This window comes from Polyodon spathula, chromosome 7, assembly GCF_017654505.1.
Source record: "Polyodon spathula isolate WHYD16114869_AA chromosome 7, ASM1765450v1, whole genome shotgun sequence".
Lineage (NCBI taxonomy): Eukaryota > Metazoa > Chordata > Actinopteri > Acipenseriformes > Polyodontidae > Polyodon > Polyodon spathula.
The window spans coordinates 1,948,157-1,971,180 of NC_054540.1; positions in this window are offsets into that span (position 1 = coordinate 1,948,157).

Consider the following 23,024-nt stretch of genomic DNA (forward strand, 5'->3'; position numbering starts at 1 on the left):
CGGTATTCATAAACTATTACAGATCATCCACAACTTGTCAAGACTTCAAGATAACAACCCACTTTAAGACCAAAGGAGCTTATTGGACTGACCAGCTACAGTCAACTTTCGACCCTAATTTTCCAGATCTTACCAGCTAAGCAAGGTTGGTCTGGTCAGTTTTTGGACAGAGCACTGCCATGGAAATCAGGTGCTGTAGAAAGTGATCTTGTTGGCCACTAGGGGCACAATACCCTCTGAGCCACAGTTCATTCAATTCTGTAGCATGGTGTTGGTATAGGAGACCCTGGGGCATACTTACAAAGGGTTTACTTACTTTATTAATGCCTATTTCTTTTTAAACACCTATTCATTTTACAAGACTAGAACCAAACAATTAGGTGATATATTTACAGTTCTCTTAAGCAGCTTGATGTGTTTTATTTTTCACTTTGTAACATTAACATGATTTTTTTGTCCTTTTCAAAAAATAAGAGTTCATAAATGAATGGTGGAAACACTGTAACAATGCCCCCCTGTGTCAACCTGTCACCCTACAACACTGCTTCTAGCTGATGTAAGAAAGTAGAACGCTCTGTAAGACTCTGCCTACAACTGAAAGCCAAAAATGTACATTGTTTCTCCTTTAATGGAACTATCATAGAGGGTTATTTAGCTGAGAGGAACTTGTCTGTGGCCTCATTCTTATTTTTCCCATGTGTAAGGAAACACTATTTATGAAGCATTGTTTATGAATTTGTCTGTGCGAAGGAGCACACACAACAAGGATTTAAGCAGAATTTAACAAGTTTCCTTTATCGATTTTAATAATCAAAAGTCACAATTTTACAGCGTAATCATTATCATTAGACACAATAATGAGGCCACTAGTTATTAACAAAAATGAAGCAATGACATCAGTTACCAGTTTGTTGAAGAAGCATTGGACACTACACTGGTGTGTGTTTACAGAGGGATTAATGCTTCTCAAATGAACGTCCACAGCATAGCATAGTACTGACTGTATACAAACACCACAGCATAGCATAGTACTGACTGTATACAAACACCACAGCATAGCATAGTACTGACTGTATACAAACACCACACCATAGCATAGTACTGACTGTATACAAACACCATAGCATAGTACTGACTGCATACAAACACCACTGCAGAGCATAGTACTGACTGTATACAAACACCATAGCATAGTACTGACTGTATACAAACACCATAGCATAGCATAGTACTGACTGTATACAAACACCACACCATAGCATAGTACTGACTGTATACAAACACCACAGCATAGCATAGTACTGACTGTATACAAATACCAAAGCATAGCATAGTACTGACTGTATACAAACACCACTGCATAGCATAGTACTGACTGTATACAAACACCACAGCATAGCATAGTACTGACTGTATACAAACACCATAGCATAGTACTGACTGTATACAAACACCATAGCATAGTACTGACTGTACACAAACACCACTGCATAGCATAGTACTGACTGTATACAAACACCACAGCATAGCATAGTACTGACTGTATACAAACACCACAGCATAGCATAGTACTGACTGTATACAAACACCATAGCATAGCATAGTACTGACTGTATACAAACACAGCATAGCATAGTACTGACTGTATACAGCATAGCATAGTACTGACTGTATACAAACACCACAGCATAGCATAGTACTGACTGTATACAAACACCACAGCATAGCATAGTACTGACTGTATACAAACACCACAGCATAGCATAGTACTGACTGTATACAAACACCACAGCATAGCATAGTACTGACTGTATACAAACACCATAGCATAGTACTGACTGTATACAAACACCACAGCATAGCATAGTACTGACTGTATACAAACACCACAGCATAGCATAGTACTGACTGTATACAAACACCACAGCATAGCATAGTACTGACTGTATACAAACACCACAGCATAGCATAGTACTGACTGTATACAAACACCACAGCATAGCATAGTACTGACTGTATACAAACACCACAGCATAGCATAGTACTGACTGTATACAAACACCACAGCATAGCATAGTACTGACTGTATACAAACACCATAGCATAGCATAGTACTGACTGTATACAAACACCACAGCATAGCATAGTACTGACTGTATACAAACACCACAGCATAGCATAGTACTGACTGTATACAAACACAGCATAGCATAGTACTGACTGTATACAAACACCACAGCATAGCATAGTACTGACTGTATACAAACACCATAGCATAGTACTGACTGTATACAAACACCACAGCATAGCATAGTACTGACTGTATACAAACACCACAGCATAGCATAGTACTGACTGTATACAAACACCACAGCATAGCATAGTACTGACTGTATACAAACACCACAGCATAGCATAGTACTGACTGTATACAAACACCACCATAGCATAGTACTGACTGTATACAAACACCACAGCATAGCATAGTACTGACTGTATACAAACACCACAGCATAGCATAGTACTGACTGTATACAAACACCATAGCATAGCATAGTACTGACTGTATACAAACACCACAGCATAGCATAGTACTGACTGTATACAAACACCACAGCATAGCATAGTACTGACTGTATACAAACACCACAGCATAGCATAGTACTGACTGTATACAAACACCACAGCATAGCATAGTACTGACTGTATACAAACACCACAGCATAGCATAGTACTGACTGTATACAAACACCACAGCATAGCATAGTACTGACTGTATACAAACACCACTGCATAGCATAGTACTGACTGTATACAAACACCACAGCATAGCATAGTACTGACTGTATACAAACACCACTGCATAGCATAGTACTGACTGTATACAAACACCACAGCATAGCATAGTACTGACTGTATACAAACACCACAGCATAGCATAGTACTGACTGTATACAAACACCACAGCATAGCATAGTACTGACTGTATACAAACACCACAGCATAGCATAGTACTGACTGTATACAAACACCACAGCATAGCATAGTACTGACTGTATACAAACACCACAGCATAGCATAGTACTGACTGTATACAAACACCACAGCATAGCATAGTACTGACTGTATACAAACAACACAGCATAGCATAGTACTGACTGTATACAAACACCACAGCATAGCATAGTACTGACTGTATACAAACACCACAGCATAGCATAGTACTGACTGTATACAAACACCACAGCATAGCATAGTACTGACTGTATACAAACACCACAGCATAGCATAGTACTGACTGTATACAAACACCACAGCATAGCATAGTACTGACTGTATACAAACACCACAGCATAGCATAGTACTGACTGTATACAAACACCATAGCATAGTACTGACTGTATACAAACACCACAGCATAGTACTGACTGTATACAAACACCACAGCATAGTACTGACTGTATACAAACACCATAGCATAGTACTGACTGTATACAAAACCACCATAGCATAGTACTGACTGTATACAAAAACACCACAGCATAGTACTGACTGTATACAAACACCACAGCATAGCATAGTACTGACTGTATACAAACACCACAGCATAGCATAGTACTGACTGTATACAAACACCACAGCATAGCATAGTACTGACTGTATACAAACACCACAGCATAGTACTGACTGTATACAAACACCACAGCATAGCATAGTACTGACTGTATACAAACACCACAGCATAGCATAGTACTGACTGTATACAAACACCACAGCATAGCATAGTACTGACTGTATACAAACACCATAGCATAGTACTGACTGTATACAAACACCATAGCATAGTACTGACTGTATACAAACACCACAGCATAGCATAGTACTGACTGTATACAAACACCACAGCATAGCATAGTACTGACTGTATACAAACACCACAGCATAGCATAGTACTGACTGTATACAAACACCACAGCATAGCATAGTACTGACTGTATACAAACACCACAGCATAGCATAGTACTGACTGTATACAAACACCATAGCATAGTACTGACTGTATACAAACACCACAGCATAGCATAGTACTGACTGTATACAAACACCACAGCATAGCATAGTACTGACTGTATACAAACACCACAGCATAGCATAGTACTGACTGTATACAAACACCACAGCATAGCATAGTACTGACTGTATACAAACACCACAGCATAGCATAGTACTGACTGTATACAAAAACACCATAGCATAGTACTGACTGTATACAAACACCACAGCATAGCATAGTACTGACTGTATACAAACACCACAGCATAGCATAGTACTGACTGTATACACACCAAAGCATAGCATAGTACTGACTGTATACAAACACCACAGCATAGCATAGTACTGACTGTATACAAACACCATAGCATAGTACTGACTGTATACAAACACCATAGCATAGTACTGACTGTATACAAACACCACAGCATAGCATAGTACTGACTGTATACAAACACCACAGCATAGCATAGTACTGACTGTATACAAACACCACAGCATAGCATAGTACTGACTGTATACAAACACCATAGCATAGCATAGTACTGACTGTATACAAACACCACAGCATAGCATAGTACTGACTGTATACAAACACCACAGCATAGCATAGTACTGACTGTATACAAAACACCATAGCATAGTACTGACTGTATACAAACACCACAGCATAGCATAGTACTGACTGTATACAAACACCACTGCATAGCATAGTACTGACTGTATACAAACACCACAGCATAGCATAGTACTGACTGCATACAAACACCACAGCATAGCATAGTACTGACTGTATACAAACACCACAGCATAGCATAGTACTGACTGTATACAAACACCATAGCATAGCATAGTACTGACTGTATACAAACACCACAGCATAGCATAGTACTGACTGTATACAAACACCACTGCATAGCATAGTACTGACTGTATACAAACACCACAGCATAGCATAGTACTGACTGTATACAAACACCACAGCATAGCATAGTACTGACTGTATACAAACACCACAGCATAGCATAGTACTGACTGTATACAAACACCACAGCATAGCATAGTACTGACTGTATACAAACACCACAGCATAGCATAGTACTGACTGTATACAAACACCACTGCATAGCATAGTACTGACTGTATACAAACACCACAGCATAGCATAGTACTGACTGTATACAAACACCACAGCATAGCATAGTACTGACTGTATACAAACACCACAGCATAGCATAGTACTGACTGTATACAAACACCATAGCATAGTACTGACTGTATACAAACACCACAGCATAGCATAGTACTGACTGTATACAAACACCACTGCATAGCATAGTACTGACTGTATACAAACACCACAGCATAGCATAGTACTGACTGTATACAAACACCACAGCATAGCATAGTACTGACTGTATACAAACACCACAGCATAGCATAGTACTGACTGTATACAAACACCACTGCATAGCATAGTACTGACTGTATACAAACACCACAGCATAGCATAGTACTGACTGTATACAAACACCACAGCATAGCATAGTACTGACTGTATACAAACACCACAGCATAGCATAGTACTGACTGTATACAAACACCATAGCATAGCATAGTACTGACTGTATACAAACACCATAGCATAGCATAGTACTGACTGTATACAAACACCACTGCATAGCATAGTACTGACTGTATACAAACACCATAGCATAGCATAGTACTGACTGTATACAAATACCATAGCATAGTACAAACTGTATAAAAACACCACTGCATAGCATAGTACTGACTGTATACAAACACCATAGCATAGCATAGTACTGACTGTATACAAACACCATAGCATAGTACGAACTGTATACAAACACCACTGCATAGCATAGTACTGACTGTATACAAACACCACTGCATAGCATAGTACTGACTGTATACAAACACCATAGCATAAAAACTAAAACAAATATCAATCCTTTCCACCAAATGTCACTTCAGACATATGTAGTGTTCTGTATAAGGTGTCATTCTCAACTGGAGGAATTTATTAAATTTATAAAATTTATTTAAAAGAATACGCGTCTGACTATTTTTTATTAAGCAGATCTAAGCAGAAACAACACATAATGTGTGTGTGTGTGCGTGTGCGTACATGTTCGTATGTCTGTGTGTGTGTGTGTGTGTGCATGTTCGTGCATGTGTGTGAGTGCGTGCATGTGTGTGCTTGCGTGCGAGTGGGTGCGTGTATTTATGTATATACATTTAAAACATTTAAAGCTTGTAATAAAGTATGACTAGTTGACATAAACAAATCCATTCCAGTTCCAACATCTGAAACATCATTAAGCTAAATTCAAGGAACTTGAGCTGGTATGTAAAAAATGTGATGATCAATATTCACAGTGTGCTTTAGTAAATTAACTTCTGTTTACATCCAGGGTCTGGGTCATACATTATCTTGATGAATACTCATGGAACACAGTTAATGCATTCTTCTTGGTGTGATGCATTCAAGCTGCCAGCAAAATAAAGCGGTATAGCAAAGAAGCTCCTAGAGAATAGTGATCCCAATCCCAATGCGTGAGTGTGCGATACAGAGAGAGGCGCTGTGATCGTCTGCGTCACAGAGAGAGGCGCTGTGATTGTCTGCGACACAGAGAGAGGTGCTGTGATTATTTGTGACAGAGAAAGGCGCTGTGATCATCTGCGACACAGAGGGACTGTGACCACCTGCGACACAGAGGCGCTGTGATCACCTGCGACACAGAGAAAGACACTATGATTGTCTGGTACACAGAGAGAGGCGCTGTGATCATCTCCGACACAGAGAGAGGCACTGTGATCGTCTGCGACACAGACAGAGGCGCTGTGATCGTCTGCGACACAGACAGAGGTGCTGTGATCGTCTCTGACACAGAGAGAGGCACTGTGATCGTCTGCGACACAGACAGAGGCGCTGTGATCACCTCGACACAGACAGAGGCGCTGTGATCGTCTGCGACACAGACAGAGGTGCTGTGATCACCTGTGACACAGAGAAAGGCACTATGATTGTCTGGTACACAGAGAGAGGTGCTGTGATCGTCTCCGACACAGAGAGAGGCGCTGTGATCATCTGCGACACAGAGGCGCTGTGATCGTCTGCGACACAGACAGAGGCGCTGTGATCATCTGCGACACAGACAGGCACTGTGATCATCTGTGACACAGACAGAGGCACTGTGATCGTCTGCGACACAGAGAGAGGTGCTGTGATCTTCTGCGACACAGACAGAGGCGCTGTGATCGTCTGCGACACAGATAGAGGCACTGTGATCATCTGCGACACAGATAGAGGCACTGTGATCATCTGCGACACAGACAGAGGCGCTGTGATCACCTGCGAAACAGAGAGATGCGCTGTGATCTTCTGCGACACAGAGAGAGGCACTGCGACACAGACAGAGGCGCTGTGATCGTCTGCGACACAGACAGAGGCACTGTGATCATCTGCGACACAGACAGAGGCGCTGTGATCACCTGCGAAACAGAGAGATGCGCTGTGATCTTCTGCGACACAGAGAGAGGCACTGCGACACAGACAGAGGTGCTGTGATCACCTGCGACACAGAGAGAGGCGCTGTGATCGTCTGCGACACAGACAGAGGCGCTGTGATCGTCTGCGACACAGACAGAGGCCCTGTGATCATCTGCGACACAGAGAAAGGCACTATGATTGTCTGCGACACAGACAGAGGCACTGTGATCACCTGCGACACAGAGAGAGGCGCTGTGATCTTCTGCGACACAGAGAGAGGGCTGTGATCGTCTGCGACACAGACAGAGGCGCTGTGATTGTCTCCGACACAGAGAGAGGCGCTGTGATCTTCTCCGACACAGAGAGAGTTGCTGTGATCGTCTGCGACACAGAGAGAGGCGCTGTGATCGTCTGCGACACAGACAGAGGCGCTGTGATCGTCTTCGACACAGACAGAGGCGCTGTGATCGTCTGCGACACAGAGAGAGGCGCTGTGATCGTCTGCGACACAGACAGAGGCGCTGTGATTGTCTGCGACACAGAGAGAGGCACTGTGATTGTCTGCGACACAGACAGAGGCACTGTGATCACCTGCGACACAGAGAGAGGCGCTGTGATCTTCTGCGACACAGAGAGAGGCACTGCGACACAGACAGAGGCGCTGTGATCGTCTGCGACACAGACAGAGGCACTGTGATCATCTGCGACACAGACAGAGGCGCTGTGATCACCTGCGAAACAGAGAGATGCGCTGTGATCTTCTGCGACACAGAGAGAGGCACTGCGACACAGACAGAGGTGCTGTGATCACCTGCGACACAGAGAGAGGTGCTGTGATCGTCTTCGACACAGACAGAGGCGCTGTGATCGTCTGCGACACAGACAGAGGCCCTGTGATCATCTGCGACACAGAGAAAGGCACTATGATTGTCTGCGACACAGACAGAGGCACTGTGATCACCTGCGACACAGAGAGAGGCGCTGTGATCTTCTGCGACACAGAGAGAGGCACTGCGACACAGACAGAGGCGCTGTGATTGTCTCCGACACAGAGAGAGGCGCTGTGATCTTCTCCGACACAGAGAGAGTTGCTGTGATCGTCTGCGACACAGAGAGAGGCGCTGTGATCGTCTGCGACACAGACAGAGGCGCTGTGATCGTCTTCGACACAGACAGAGGTGCTGTGATCGTCTCTGACACAGAGAGAGGCACTGTGATTGTCTGCGACACAGACAGAGGCCCTGTGATCATCTGCGACACAGAGAAAGGCACTATGATTGTCTGCGACACAGACAGAGGCTGTGATCACCTGCGACACAGAGAGAGGCGCTGTGATCGTCTGCGACACAGAGAGAGGCGCTGTGATCGTCTGCGACACAGACAGAGGCGCTGTGATCGTCTGCGACACAGAGAGAGGCGCTGTGATCGTCTGCGACACAGAGAGAGTTGCTGTGATCGTCTGCGACACAGATGTGATCGTCTGCGACACAGACAGAGGCGCTGTGATCGTCTGCGACACAGACAGAGGCGCTGTGATCGTCTGCGACACAGACAGAGGCGCTGTGATCATCTGCGACACAGAGAGAGGCGCTGTGATCGTCTGCGACACAGAGAGGACTGTGATCACCTGCGACACAGAGAGAGGCGCTGTGATCTTCTGCGACACAGAGAGAGGCACTGCGACACAGACAGAGGCGCTGTGATCATCTGCGACACAGACAGACTGTGATCACCTGCGACACAGAGAAAGGCACTATGATTGTCTGGTACACAGAGAGAGGTGCTGTGATCGTCTGCGACACAGAGAGAGGCGCTGTGATCGTCTCCGACACAGAGAGAGGCGCTGTGATCGTCTGCGACACAGAGAGAGGCACTGTGATCGTCTGCGACACAGAGAGAGGTGCTGTGATCGTCTGCGACACAGAGAGAGGCGCTGTGATCGTCTGCGACACAGACAGAGGCGCTGTGATCGTCTCCGACACAGAGAGAGGCGCTGTGATCGTCTGCGACACAGAGAGAGGCGCTGTGATCGTCTGCGACACAGAGAGAGGCGCTGTGATCGTCTCCGACACAGAGAGAGGCGCTGTGATCGTCTCTGACACAGAGAGAGGCGCTGTGATCGTCTGCGACACAGAGAGAGGCGCTGTGATCGTCTGCGACACAGACAGAGGCGCTGTGATCGTCTGCGACACAGACAGAGGCCCTGTGATCATCTGCGACACAGAGAAAGGCACTATGATTGTCTGTGACACAGAGAGAGGCGCTGTGATCGTCTCCGACACAGAGAGAGGCGCTGTGATCGTCTGCGACACAGAGAGAGGCGCTGTGATCGTCTGCGACACAGACAGAGGCGCTGTGATCGTCTGCGACACAGACAGAGGCGCTGTGATTGTCTGCGACACAGAGAAAGGCACTATGATTGTCTGCGACACAGACAGAGGCGCTGTGATCGTCTGCGACACAGACAGAGGCGCTGTGATCGTCTGCGACACAGACAGAGGCGCTGTGATTGTCTGCGACACAAAGAAAGGCACTATGATTGTCTGCGACACAGACAGAGGCGCTGTGATCGTCTGCAACTCAGACAGAGGCCCTGTGATCATCTGCGACACAGAGAGAGGCACTGTGATCGTCTGCGACACAGACAGAGGCACTGTGATCGTCTGCGACACAGAGAGAGGCGCTGTGATCGTCTGCGACTCAGACAGAGGCGCTGTGATCATCTGCGACACAGAGAAAGGCACTATGATCGTCTGCGACACAGACAGAGGCGCTGTGATCGTCTGCGACACAGAGAGAGGCGCTGTGATCGTCTGCGACACAGAGAGAGGCGCTGTGATCGTCTGCGACTCAGAGAGAGGCGCTGTGATCGTCTGAGACACAGACAGAGGCTCTGTGATCGTCTGTGACACAGACAGAGGCACTGTGATCATCTGCGACACAGAGAGAGGTGCTGTGATCGTCTGCGACACAGAGAAAGGCACTATGATTGTCTGGTACACAGAGAGAGGTGCTGTGATCGTCTGCGACACAGAGAGAGGCGCTGTGATCGTCTGCGACACAGAGAGAGGCGCTGTGATCGTCTGCGACACAGAGAGAGGCGCTGTGATCGTCTGCGACACAGACAGAGGCGCTGTGATCGTCTGCGACACAGACAGAGGCCCTGTGATCATCTGCAACACAGAGAAAGGCACTATGATTGTCTGTGACACAGAGAGAAGCGCTGTGATCGTCTCCGACACAGAGAGAAGCGCTGTGATCGTCTGCGACACAGAGAGAGGCGCTGTGATCGTCTGCGACACAGACAGAGGCGCTGTGATCGTCTGCGACACAGACAGAGGCGCTGTGATCGTCTGCGACACAGAGAGAGGCACTGTGATTGTCTGCGACACAGACAGAGGCGCTGTGATCGTCTGCGACTCAGACAGAGGCCCTGTGATCATCTGCGACACAGAGAAAGGCACTATGATTGTCTGCGACACAGACAGAGGCACTGTGATCACCTGCGACACAGAGAGAGGCGCTGTGATCGTCTGCAACTCAGAGAGAGGCGCTGTGATCATCTGCGACACAGAGAGAGGCACTGTGATCGTCTGCGACACAGACAGAGGCGCTGTGATCGTCTGCGACACAGACAGAGGCGCTGTGATCGTCTGCAACACAGACAGAGGCCCTGTGATCATCTGCGACACAGAGAAAGGCACTATGATTGTCTGCGACACAGACAGAGGCGCTGTGATCGTCTGCGACACAGAGAGAGGCGCTGTGATCGTCTGCGACACAGAGAGAGGCGCTGTGATCGTCTGCGACTCAGAGAGAGGCGCTGTGATCGTCTGAGACACAGACAGAGGCTCTGTGATCGTCTGTGACACAGACAGAGGCACTGTGATCGTCTGCGACACAGAGAGAGGTGCTGTGATCGTCTCTGACACAGACAGAGGCGCTGTGATCGTCTCCGACACAGAGAGAGGCGCTGTGATCGTCTGCGACACAGAGAAAGGCATTATGATTGTCTGGTACACAGAGAGAGGTGCTGTGATCGTCTCCGACACAGAGAGAGGCGCTGTGATCGTCTCTGACACAGGAGAGGTGCTGTGATCGTCTGCGACACAGAGAGAGGCGCTGTGATCGTCTGCGACACAGACAGAGGCGCTGTGATCGTCTGCGACACAGACAGAGGCCCTGTGATCATCTGCAACACAGAGAAAGGCACTATGATTGTCTGTGACACAGAGAGAAGCGCTGTGATCGTCTCCGACACAGAGAGAAGCGCTGTGATCGTCTGCGACACAGAGAGAGGCGCTGTGATCGTCTGCGACACAGACAGAGGCGCTGTGATCGTCTGCGACACAGACAGAGGCGCTGTGATTGTCTGCGACACAAAGAAAGGCACTATGATTGTCTGCGACACAGACAGAGGCGCTGTGATCGTCTGCAACTCAGACAGAGGCCCTGTGATCATCTGCGACACAGAGAAAGGCACTATGATTGTCTGCAACACAGACAGAGGCACTGTGATCACCTGCGACACAGAGAGAGGCGCTGTGATCGTCTGCAACTCAGACAGAGGCCCTGTGATCATCTGCGACACAGAGAAAGGCACTATGATTGTCTGCGACACAGACAGAGGCGCTGTGATCATCTGCAACACAGACAGAGGCGCTTTGATCGTCTGCGACACAGAGAGAGGCGCTGTGATCGTCTGCGACTCAGAGAGAGGCGCTGTGATCGTCTGAGACACAGACAGAGGCTCTGTGATCGTCTGTGACACAGACAGAGGCACTGTGATCATCTGCGACACAGAGAGAGGTGCTGTGATCGTCTCTGACACAGACAGAGGCGCTGTGATCGTCTCTGACACAGAGAGAGGCGATGTGATTGTCTGCGACACAGACAGAGGTGCTGTGATCGTCTCTGACACAGAGAGAGGCGTTGTGATCATCTCCAACACAGAGAGAGGCGCTGTGATCGTCTCTGACACAGAGGCGCTGTGATAGTCTCTGATACAGAGAGAGGCGCTGTGATCGTCTCTGACACAGAGAGAGGCGCTGTGATCGTCTCTGACACAGAGAGAGGCGCTGTGATCGTCTCTGACACAGAGAGAGGCGCTGTGATCGTCTGCGACACAGACAGAGGCACTGTGATCGTCTGCGACACAGACAGAGGCGCTGTGATAGTCTCCAACACAAAGAAAGGCATTATGATTGCCTGCGACACAGAGAAAGGCACTATGATTGTCTGCGACACAGACAGAGGCACTGTGATCGTCTGCAACTCAGACAGAGGCCCTGTGATCATCTCCGACACAGAGAAAGGCACTATGATTGTCTGCGACACAGACAGAGGTGCTGTGATCATCTGCAACACAGACAGAGGCGCTGTGATCGTCTGCGACACAGACAGAGGCGCTGTGATCGTCTCTGACACAGAGAGAGGCGTTGTGATCATCTCCAACACAGAGAGAGGCGCTGTGATCGTCTCTGACACAGAGGCGCTGTGATCGTCTCTGATACAGAGAGAGGCGCTGTGATCGTCTCTGACACAGAGAGAGGTGCTGTGATCGTCTCTGACACAGAGAGAGGCGCTGTGATCGTCTCTGACACAGAGAGAGGCGCTGTGATCGTCTCTGACACAGAGGGAGGCGCTGTGATCGTCTGCGACACAGACAGAGGAGCTGTGATCGTCTGCAACACAGAGGTGTTGTGATCGTCTGAGACACAGAGAAAGGCACTATGATTGTCTGCGACACAAAGAGAGGCGCTATGATCGTTTCAGACACAGAGGCACTGTTATCGTCTGCGACAGAGACAGGCAGTGTGATCGTTTGTGACAGAGAGAGGCTATGTGATCATCTGTGACAGAGAGAGGCGTTGTGATTGTCTGCGACACAAGAGAGACGCTGTGATCGTCTGAGACACAGGTGCTATGGTCGTCTGCGACAGAGAGAGGAGCTGTGATCATCTGAGACACAGAGAGGCGCTATGGTCGTCTGAGACACAGAGAGGTGCTGTGATCGTCTGCAACAGAGAGAGAGCAGCGCTGTGATCATCTGCGACAGAGAGGAGTTGTGATCTGATTGCAGTCACAGCGCATTGTAAAGGCAGGTTGCAGCACCACAGCTCCAGTAACAAGCACTGCTGTGACCCCAGGCAAATATATTTCCCTTCTCAAGACATATGAAGAATAGCATTCTTGACAAATTATTTGCTGTGTCTCTTTGTTGATGTGCTTGGTTGCATAGTACAAAGTGTTGTGTACAGATGAAGGGAGGTTATTGTGTGGTGGTGCAGTATAATGCCCTGGTGAGACCACACTGAGGATACTGATTTCAGATCTGGTCTCCACACTATAAAGAGCCCATTTCAGAGAGTTCACAGAAGAGCAGCTTGAACAGCACGAGCAGCTGCAGTTCTCTGCACCAGGCACAACGGGTATAAAGAAGTAGCTTTAGCTTTAGCACCTGGACAGAGGTTTCATTGGTGATGATAAGTTATCATGTTGCTATCATTCATGAGCCGTTGAGATGGGCTCCTGGTGTCAATTAGATACAAGCATCAGACAGAACTGTTCTTGTGCTGAAGCTGAATGCTCACCTGATTGAAATCTTTTAATAACAATTTACAAACCACTGTCTCAGCGTCTTTTATTGTAGAAAATCATTATTGAGACAAAAATAAAGCATTGGGTTTATAGAGATTATACAGGGACCTGTGCAAGAGAAATGCAATATGTCAGGCCTGAGGAGTTCCTTACCAGTGGGGTTGGAGAGCTGTCCTTGCGTTAAAAAATGGGGTTTGTAGCCCTGATGTGGTATTAGAGTAATACTGGGAATGCCCAGTAGGTGGTGGTAGCGAGATTTAATCAGACATACAGGACAGCAGTGAACTCCAGCCCTGGTCCTGGAGAGCCCCAGTCCTGCAGGTGTTATAGGTGTCTTTACATCATCAATGGCTAAAGACATGGAACACGTTAGACTTGACTAATTAAGCCAATAATTGGTGCAATTAAGTAACTGAGAGCTCCATTGCAATGAAAACCAGAAGACCCAGATGGAAACCCCTGCCCTACAACATGGACAATGACACTGAACAGCTAAGCAATAACACACTAAATAGACTCTCTGTATTTCATAGAGGCCAGGCGTATTATATCCTCATTAGTTATGATACGTACCTAACGGATGTATCTGTAGGAGAATCAGCATTAAAGAGACTGAAGCAGTGAACAATGCCATTCATAAAAGAGACTGAAGCGGCGAACAATGCCATTCATAAAAGAGGCTGAAGCGGTGAACAATGCCATTCATAAAAGAGACTGAAGCGGTGAACAATGCCATTCATAAAAGAGACTGAAGCGGTGAACAATGCCATTCATAAAAGAGGCTGAAGCGGCGAACAATGCCATTCATAAAAGAGACTGAAGCGGTGAACAATGCCATTCATAAAAGAGACTGAAGCGGTGAACAATGCCATTCATAAAAGAGACTGAAGCGGTGAACAATGCCATTCATAAAAGAGACTGAAGCGGTGAACAATGCCATTCATAAAAGAGACTGAAGCGGTGAACAATGCCATTCATAAAAGAGACTGAAGCGGTGAACAATGCCATTCATAAAAGAGACTGAAGCGGTGAACAATGCCATTCATAAAAGAGACTGAAGCGGTGAACAATGCCATTCATAAAAGAGACTGAATCGGTGAACAATGCCATTCATAAAAGAGACTGAAGCGGTGAACAATGCCATTCATAAAAGAGACTGAAGCGGTGAACAATGCCATTCATAAAAGAGACTGAAGCGGTGAACAATGCCATTCATAAAAGAGACTGAATCGGTGAACAATGCCATTCATAAAAGAGACTGAATCGGTGAACAATGCCATTCATAAAAGAGACTGAAGCGGTGAACAATGCCATTCATAAAAGAGACTGAAGCGGCGAACAATGCCATTCATAAAAGAGACTGAAGCGGTGAACAATGCCATTCATAAAAGAGACTGAAGCGGCGAACAATGCCATTCATAAAAGAGACTGAAGCGGTGAACAATGCCATTCATAAAAGAGACTGAAGCGGCGAACAATGCCATTCATAAAAGAGACTGGCGGCGAACAATGCCATTCATAAAAGAGACTGAAGCGGCGAACAATGCCATTCATAAAAGAGGCTGAAGCGGCGAACAATGCCATTCATAAAAGAGACTGAAGCGGTGAACAATGCCATTCATAAAAGAGACTGAAGCGGTGAACAATGCCATTCATAAAAGAGACTGAAGCGGTGAACAATGCCATTCATAAAAGAGACTGAAGCGGTGAACAATGCCATTCATAAAAGAGACTGAAGCGGTGAACAATGCCATTCATAAAAGAGACTGAAGCGGTGAACAATGCCATTCATAAAAGAGACTGAAGCGGTGAACAATGCCATTCATAAAAGAGACTGAAGCGGTGAACAATGCCATTCATAAAAGAGACTGAAGCGGTGAACAATGCCATTCATAAAAGAGACTGAAGCGGCGAACAATGCCATTCATAAAAGAGACTGAAGCGGTGAACAATGCCATTCATAAAAGAGACTGAAGCGGTGAACAATGCCATTCATAAAAGAGACTGAAGCGGTGAACAATGCCATTCATAAAAGAGACTGAAGTGGTGAACAATGCCATTCATAAAAGAGACTGAAGTGGTGAACAATGCCATTCATAAAAGAGACTGAAGTGGTGAACAATGCCATTCATAAAAGAGACTGAAGCGGTGAACAATGCCATTCATAAAAGAGACTGAAGCGGTGAACAATGCCATTCATAAAAGAGACTGAAGCGGTGAACAATGCCATTCATAAAAGAGACTGAAGCGGTGAACAATGCCATTCATAAAAGAGACTGAAGCGGTGAACAATGCCATTCATAAAAGAGACTGAAGCGGTGAACAATGCCATTCATAAAAGAGACTGAAGCGGTGAACAATGCCATCCATAAAAGAGGCTGAAGCGGTGAACAATGCCATCCATAAAAGAGACTGAAGCGGTGAACAATGCCATTCATAAAAGAGGCTGAAGCGGTGCTGAACACATTTGCAGGTATTATTCTTTCAGATGTACTCTGGGGCGAAAACAGCAGCCATGTTCCTTATTGAAAAGTTATGTGAAAAGCTGCCTCTTACATTTTAGAAATGAATGGGACACGTAAGGTTAAGGTTGCTGGAGGTTGATATTAAATGAATATGTTCATGTGGGACAGGACATATTTAGCTGCTGTTGAAGGATCTAGTGTGAAGGAGCCCATAAAATTTGCCTGGGCAATATTGCCGTATTAAATGTATAAATGTCTAAAGGGGAAACATTTTTCTTTTGTTTAGGGAATGGTTTAGTACAGGTCATTTTGTTACTCACAATGCAGGCAAAGGCATGATAATACTTTTTTTAACTACAAAAAAGGGAAGAATATGTGTGTGTATGTTGCTGTTATTTTGTAGTCAAAGGGATTGTAGAAAACAAAATTATTCCATCAACCTTACCCTTGTGCACTGCCATTCGCTACATAGCTCTTAAATGTGCAGTTTTGAAAGAAACACGTTATCGTAAACACATATTTTTATTATTAGATCTGCTAGAATGCTAACTTCAAGGAATCTTATTTTTGCAAACGGTGCTTTCAGATTGTGTTGCTCTTCCTTGGTCATTTCCCCACCCTTTCAACGATTTCTTTCCTGTTATTAACCAACCAGTTGCTTCTCCTATTGACTGACGTGCTTTCAGCCAGTGACATCCTTTGACCCAGAAGACACTGTCTCTGGAGAAATGATGTAGGAGATGCAGGTATAATAGGTTTCTTGAGAGCAAAACATTTTGTTTATGCACTACAGAAGGCAAGGGAAGTCTTATTATCTTGCAAGGGTCACTTGACAAATGTGAATAACAAGGCTGTAAACTCCTGTAGTACCTTTACTGCTAATTATATTAGAATACTGTTCTTGCTATAGTCTAAGAATTTCCCAAAAAGAAATAAGTTGACTTTTTTAATGCATGATTTCTCTAGTGGCCCTAGAGTAATGATTTAACAGCAGCAGAAAAAAATACGTCTGCTGCTTAAATAACTGGGGCCTTCTCTTCCATCTACAGCTTAGAAAAAAATCCACTAAGTTTCACAAGCGCTGTTAAGAGCCACGGTGCACAAAGGGCCAGTCTAAATGATCTTCACTTTCGAGATCTGTGTTCAATGCTGTGCTTTGCTGTTAAGAGACATGGTGCACAAAGGGCCAGTCTAAATGATCTTCACTTTCGAGATCTGTGTTCAATGCTGTGCTTTGCTGTTAAGAGACATGGTGCTCAAAGGGCCAGTCTAAATGATCTTCACTTTCGAGATCTGTGTTCAATGATGTGCTTTGCTGTTAAGAGACATGGTGCACAAAGGGCCAGTCTAAATAATCTTCACTTTCGAGATCTGTGTTCAATGCTGTGCTTTGCTGTTAAGAGACATGGTGCACAAAGGGCCAGTCTAAATGATCTTCACTTTCGAGATCTGTGTTCAATGCTGTGCTTTGCTGTTAAGAGACACGGTGCACAAAGGGCCAGTCTAAATGATCTTCACTTTCGAGATCTGTGTTCAATGCTGTGCTTTGCTGTTAAGAGACATGGTGCACAAAGGGCCAGTCTAAATGATCTTCACTTTCGAGATCTGTGTTCAATGCTGTGCTTTGCTGTTAAGAGACACGGTGCACAAAGGGCCAGTCTAAATGATCTTCACTTTCTAGATCTGTGTTCAATGCTGTGCTTTGCTGTTAAGAGACACGGTGCACAAAGGGCCAGTCTAAATGATCTTCACTTTCGAGATCTGTGTTCAATGCTGTGCTTTGCTGTTAAGAGACATGGTGCACAAAGGGCCAGTCTAAATGATCTTCACTTTCGAGATCTGTGTTCAATGCTGTGCTTTGCTGTTAAGAGACATGGTGCACAAAGGGCCAGTCTAAATGATCTTCACTTTCGAGATCTGTGTTCAATGCTGTGCTTTGCTGTTAAGAGACACGGTGCACAAAGGGCCAGTCTAAATGATCTTCACTTTCGAGATCTGTGTTCAATGCTGTGCTTTGCTGTTAAGAGACATGGTGCACAAAGGGCCAGTCTAAATGATCTTCACTTTCGAGATCTGTGTTCAATGCTGTGCTTTGCTGTTAAGAGACACGGTGCACAAAGGGCCAGTCTAAATGATCTTCACTTTCGAGATCTGTGTTCAATGCTGTGCTTTGCTGTTAAGAGACATGGTGCACAAAGGGCCAGTCTAAATGATCTTCACTTTCGAGATCTGTGTTCAATGCTGTGCTTTGCTGTTAAGAGACACGGTGCACAAAGGGCCAGTCTAAATGATCTTCACTTTCGAGATTTGTGTTCAATGCTGTGCTTTGCTGTTAAGAGACACGGTGCACAAAGGGCCAGTCTAAATGATCTTCACTTTCGAGATCTGTGTTCAATGCTGTGCTTTGCTGTTAAGAGACACGGTGCACAAAGGGCCAGTCTAAATGATCTTCACTTTCGAGATCTGTGTTCAATGCTGTGCTTTGCTGTTAAGAGACACGGTGCACAAAGGGCCAGTCTAAATGATCTTCACTTTCGAGATCTGTGTTCAATGCTGTGCTTTGCTGTTAAGAGACACGATGCACAAAGGGCCAGTCTAAATGATCTTCACTTTCTAGATCTGTGTTCAATGCTGTGCTTTGCTGTTAAGAGACACGATGCACAAAGGGCCAGTCTAAATGATCTTCACTTTCGAGATCTGTGTTCAATGCTGTGCTTTGCTGTTAAGAGACACGATGCACAAAGGGCCAGTCTAAATGATCTTCACTTTCGAGATCTGTGTTCAATGCTGTGCTTTGCTGTTAAGAGACACGGTGCACAAAGGGCCAGTCTAAATGATCTTCACTTTCGAGATCTGTGTTCAATGCTGTGCTTTGCTGTTAAGAGACATGGTGCACAAAGGGCCAGTCTAAATGATCTTCACTTTCGAGATCTGTGTTCAATGCTGTGCTTTGCTGTTAAGAGACACGGTGCACAAAGGGCCAGTCTAAATGATCTTCACTTTCGAGATCTGTGTTCAATGCTGTGCTTTGCTGTTAAGAGACACGGTGCACAAAGGGCCAGTCTAAATGATCTTCACTTTCGAGATCTGTGTTCAATGCTGTGCTTTGCTGTTAAGAGACATGGTGCACAAAGGGCCAGTCTAAATGATCTTCACTTTCGAGATCTGTGTTCAATGCTGTGCTTTGCTGTTAAGAGACACGGTGCTCAAAGGGCCAGTCTAAATGATCTTCACTTTCGAGATCTGTGTTCAATGCTGTGCTTTGCTGTTAAGAGACACGGTGCACAAAGGGCCAGTCTAAATGATCTTCACTTTCGAGATCTGTGTTCAGTGCTGTGCTGTGCTTTTAAAAGAAGCCAATCTAACATGACTGTGCATCAGAATGAATGGCTTGATAGGATCTTTCTGTTCAGTTAGCTGAACACTGCATTCATAAGGTTTCAATGATGACGTTGGCTCCTTTTGCAGGTTTTATTAAGGAGACGTTAACTGCTTTATTACTTGCTGCTCCGGGATTACATTTGAATCTGGTGCCAAATAACAGAGCAAGTTCATCATTAAGTGTAAATAAATAATATATGGATTGTCACATTTATGGTTAAATTTGTTGTTTAGATCTTTAAAACATTTATTCCAAGCCAGATTGCTCACTCTATGTACATTGAAATTAGTGACAGACTTTACTCTGTTTTTCCCCACAGGGCATCATATAGGAGTTTCCAGCTGGCTATCTGAAATTGAAAGACAGCGTTACTTCTGTCAGAAACACTACTAGCTGCCAAGTCCTGATTTTCATTAATTGAGAGTAGCTGTTATTTACTTTTGCCAAGATAAAATGAGATAGCAGTGGTGGGGACCAACCAGCATGTACAGTAGCTTCACTGTATAACATACAAGCCTTCAGAGCATTTCCTCCACCAGGTAAAGTGGATTCCTATTGGCCTGGTGTTGATGCTGAAGTGTAATGCTGGCTGCAGGGATCAACCAAAGTGCGGCCTCTCTAGCGCCTCAGCATGGCAGCCGTCTGGAATGGGCTGCATGGGGCACTTTGCAGGGGTCATCGCTTTATTGGCAATGGAAGACAGCAGGCACTTTCTTATATGCGCAGTAATAGCAGGCTTGGGGTGTTTGAGATGTCTGACTGTCAATTTTCAGAGCCAGTTAATTCAGGGTTGGTTTATTTAAATCAAGTTGATTTAAATCACTGATTTAAATTATGATTTAAATCACTTGATTTAAAAAAAAAAAATTTAATTTTTTTCATTTACTACCTATTTTATATAGTTTCTCAAGGAAAAGACATGAAAAGTATGTTTTAAAAACCTGTTATTAACACACAACAAGCTTACACTCTTACTGTCTATAAACTAAAACTCTTTGGGGCTGTATTCTGATCACAATGCAGATGTGAGTGCCAGTGTGAACGACACCTGCCCCCGATTCTGTGGCACATAAACGGAGCAAAGACCTAAAAAATAAAAATGGTGTTCTGAAGATATGTCTTGCCCTGTTATAGAGTGCCTGCCCCATCATTAACATATTCGCCGAAGCAATTCTGATGATAGTGCAGGGGGGTCCCAAATAAACAATTGAGCACTACGTTAAGACCCGCTGAAACCAGGGTTATTTAGAGGTGCAATCAGTACCTTTATCAATTGAACACATTATAAAAAGCAAAGTAGTCCTAAGTAGCAACTGAACGTGTTTGGACTGACACAGAAAGAGCAAATCAAAGAAAGAAAAGTAAAAGAAAAGAATGACTGGGATGAGTAAGGGGTGTTTTTCTCTGACATACTCCTTCGCTGAATTATTGTAGTTCACATATTGTAGTTCACATTGACCATCACGATAAATAATTTGCTTTACTTATGTATTCATTTAAGATTGAGTAGTTTGGGGGGCTCCTGATTGGCGCATTCAGTAAAAGCGCTCCACATGGAGTGCAGGATGTGCCCTATAGCCTGGAGATTGCAGGTTCAAATCCAGGCTATGTCACAGCCAACCGTGACTGGAAGTTCCTAGGGGGCAGCACACAATTGGCCAAGCACCACCCAAGTACGGGAGGGCTTACATCAGCATGAGAATCCATCCCTGTTGCCAGTAATAGGGTGCCTGTGATTCTGCAGTGCAATCCCTGTGGACACCACGGAGTCTGTGTTGTCACTCCATGTTTCACTGTTGTCCCTGCAGTGCAGCTGTAATGGAACTCCCACAGTAAGTTCAATTGATAATTATTGCATAAGTACACTCAGTGTGTCATATAGCTTTTTAAAATACAAACTGGGCATTGCATCCCACAAGACAGATTCCCTTTACTGCTCATAACAGCATTGTTCTTGTATTTTCAAACACTTTTAATGACCCCATTTGTGTCAGAAACAATTCTGCTGTGCAGTGTGTAGCATTGTAACAGAATCACTGTAATTGCAGTTCAGAATGTGGATTCCACAGTAATTGCAGAATCATATTATAATTGCAAGTTTAGAAACAGTTCTGCTGTAATTATAATTGAATAGTCCTAATCGTATGTATAATTGCAAGTGGATACCTCAGAAACAGTTCTGCTGTAATTGTACAATTGAACAGAATCATATTATATATTGCAAGTGGATAGCTCAGAAACAGTTCTGCTGTAATGAAACTGTAATGTGAATAGACAGGAATGTATTATAATTGCAAGTTCAGAAACAGTTCTGCTGTAATTGTAATTGCAGTGCAGAATCAGTCCTATCACTGTGATGTGTGCAGTGCAGTGTGTGGATACCACAGTAATGCAGTCCTATCACTGTGATGTGTGCAGTGCAGTGTAATTGGATACCAGAGTAATGCAGTCCTATCACTGTGATGTGTACAGTGCAGTGTGTGGTACCACAGTAATGCAGTCCTATTGTAATGTGTGAAGTGCAGTGTGTCATACCACATAAATGCAGTCCTATCACTGTGATGTGTGCTGTGCATTGTAATTGTAATGCAGTTCAATCACTGTGATTAATGCAGTGCAGTGTGTTTATTGAATACCACAGTAGTGCAGTCCTATCACTGTGATGTGTGCTGTGCAGTGTAATGGATACCACAACAGTAAGTAATGCAGTCCTATCATAATGTATGCAGTGCAGTGTTCAGATACCACAGTAATGCAGTCCTATCACTGTGATGTGTGCAGTGCAGTGTGTGGATACCACAGTAATGCAGTCCTATCACTGTGATGTGTGCAGTGCAGAATCATATTATAATACCAAGTAATGCAGTCCTATCACTGTGATGTGTGCAGTGCAGTGTGTGGATACCACAGTAATGCAGTCCTATCACTGTGATGTGTGCAGTGCAGTGTGTGGATACCACAGTAATGCAGTCCTATCACTGTGATGTGTGCAGTGCAGTGTGTGGAT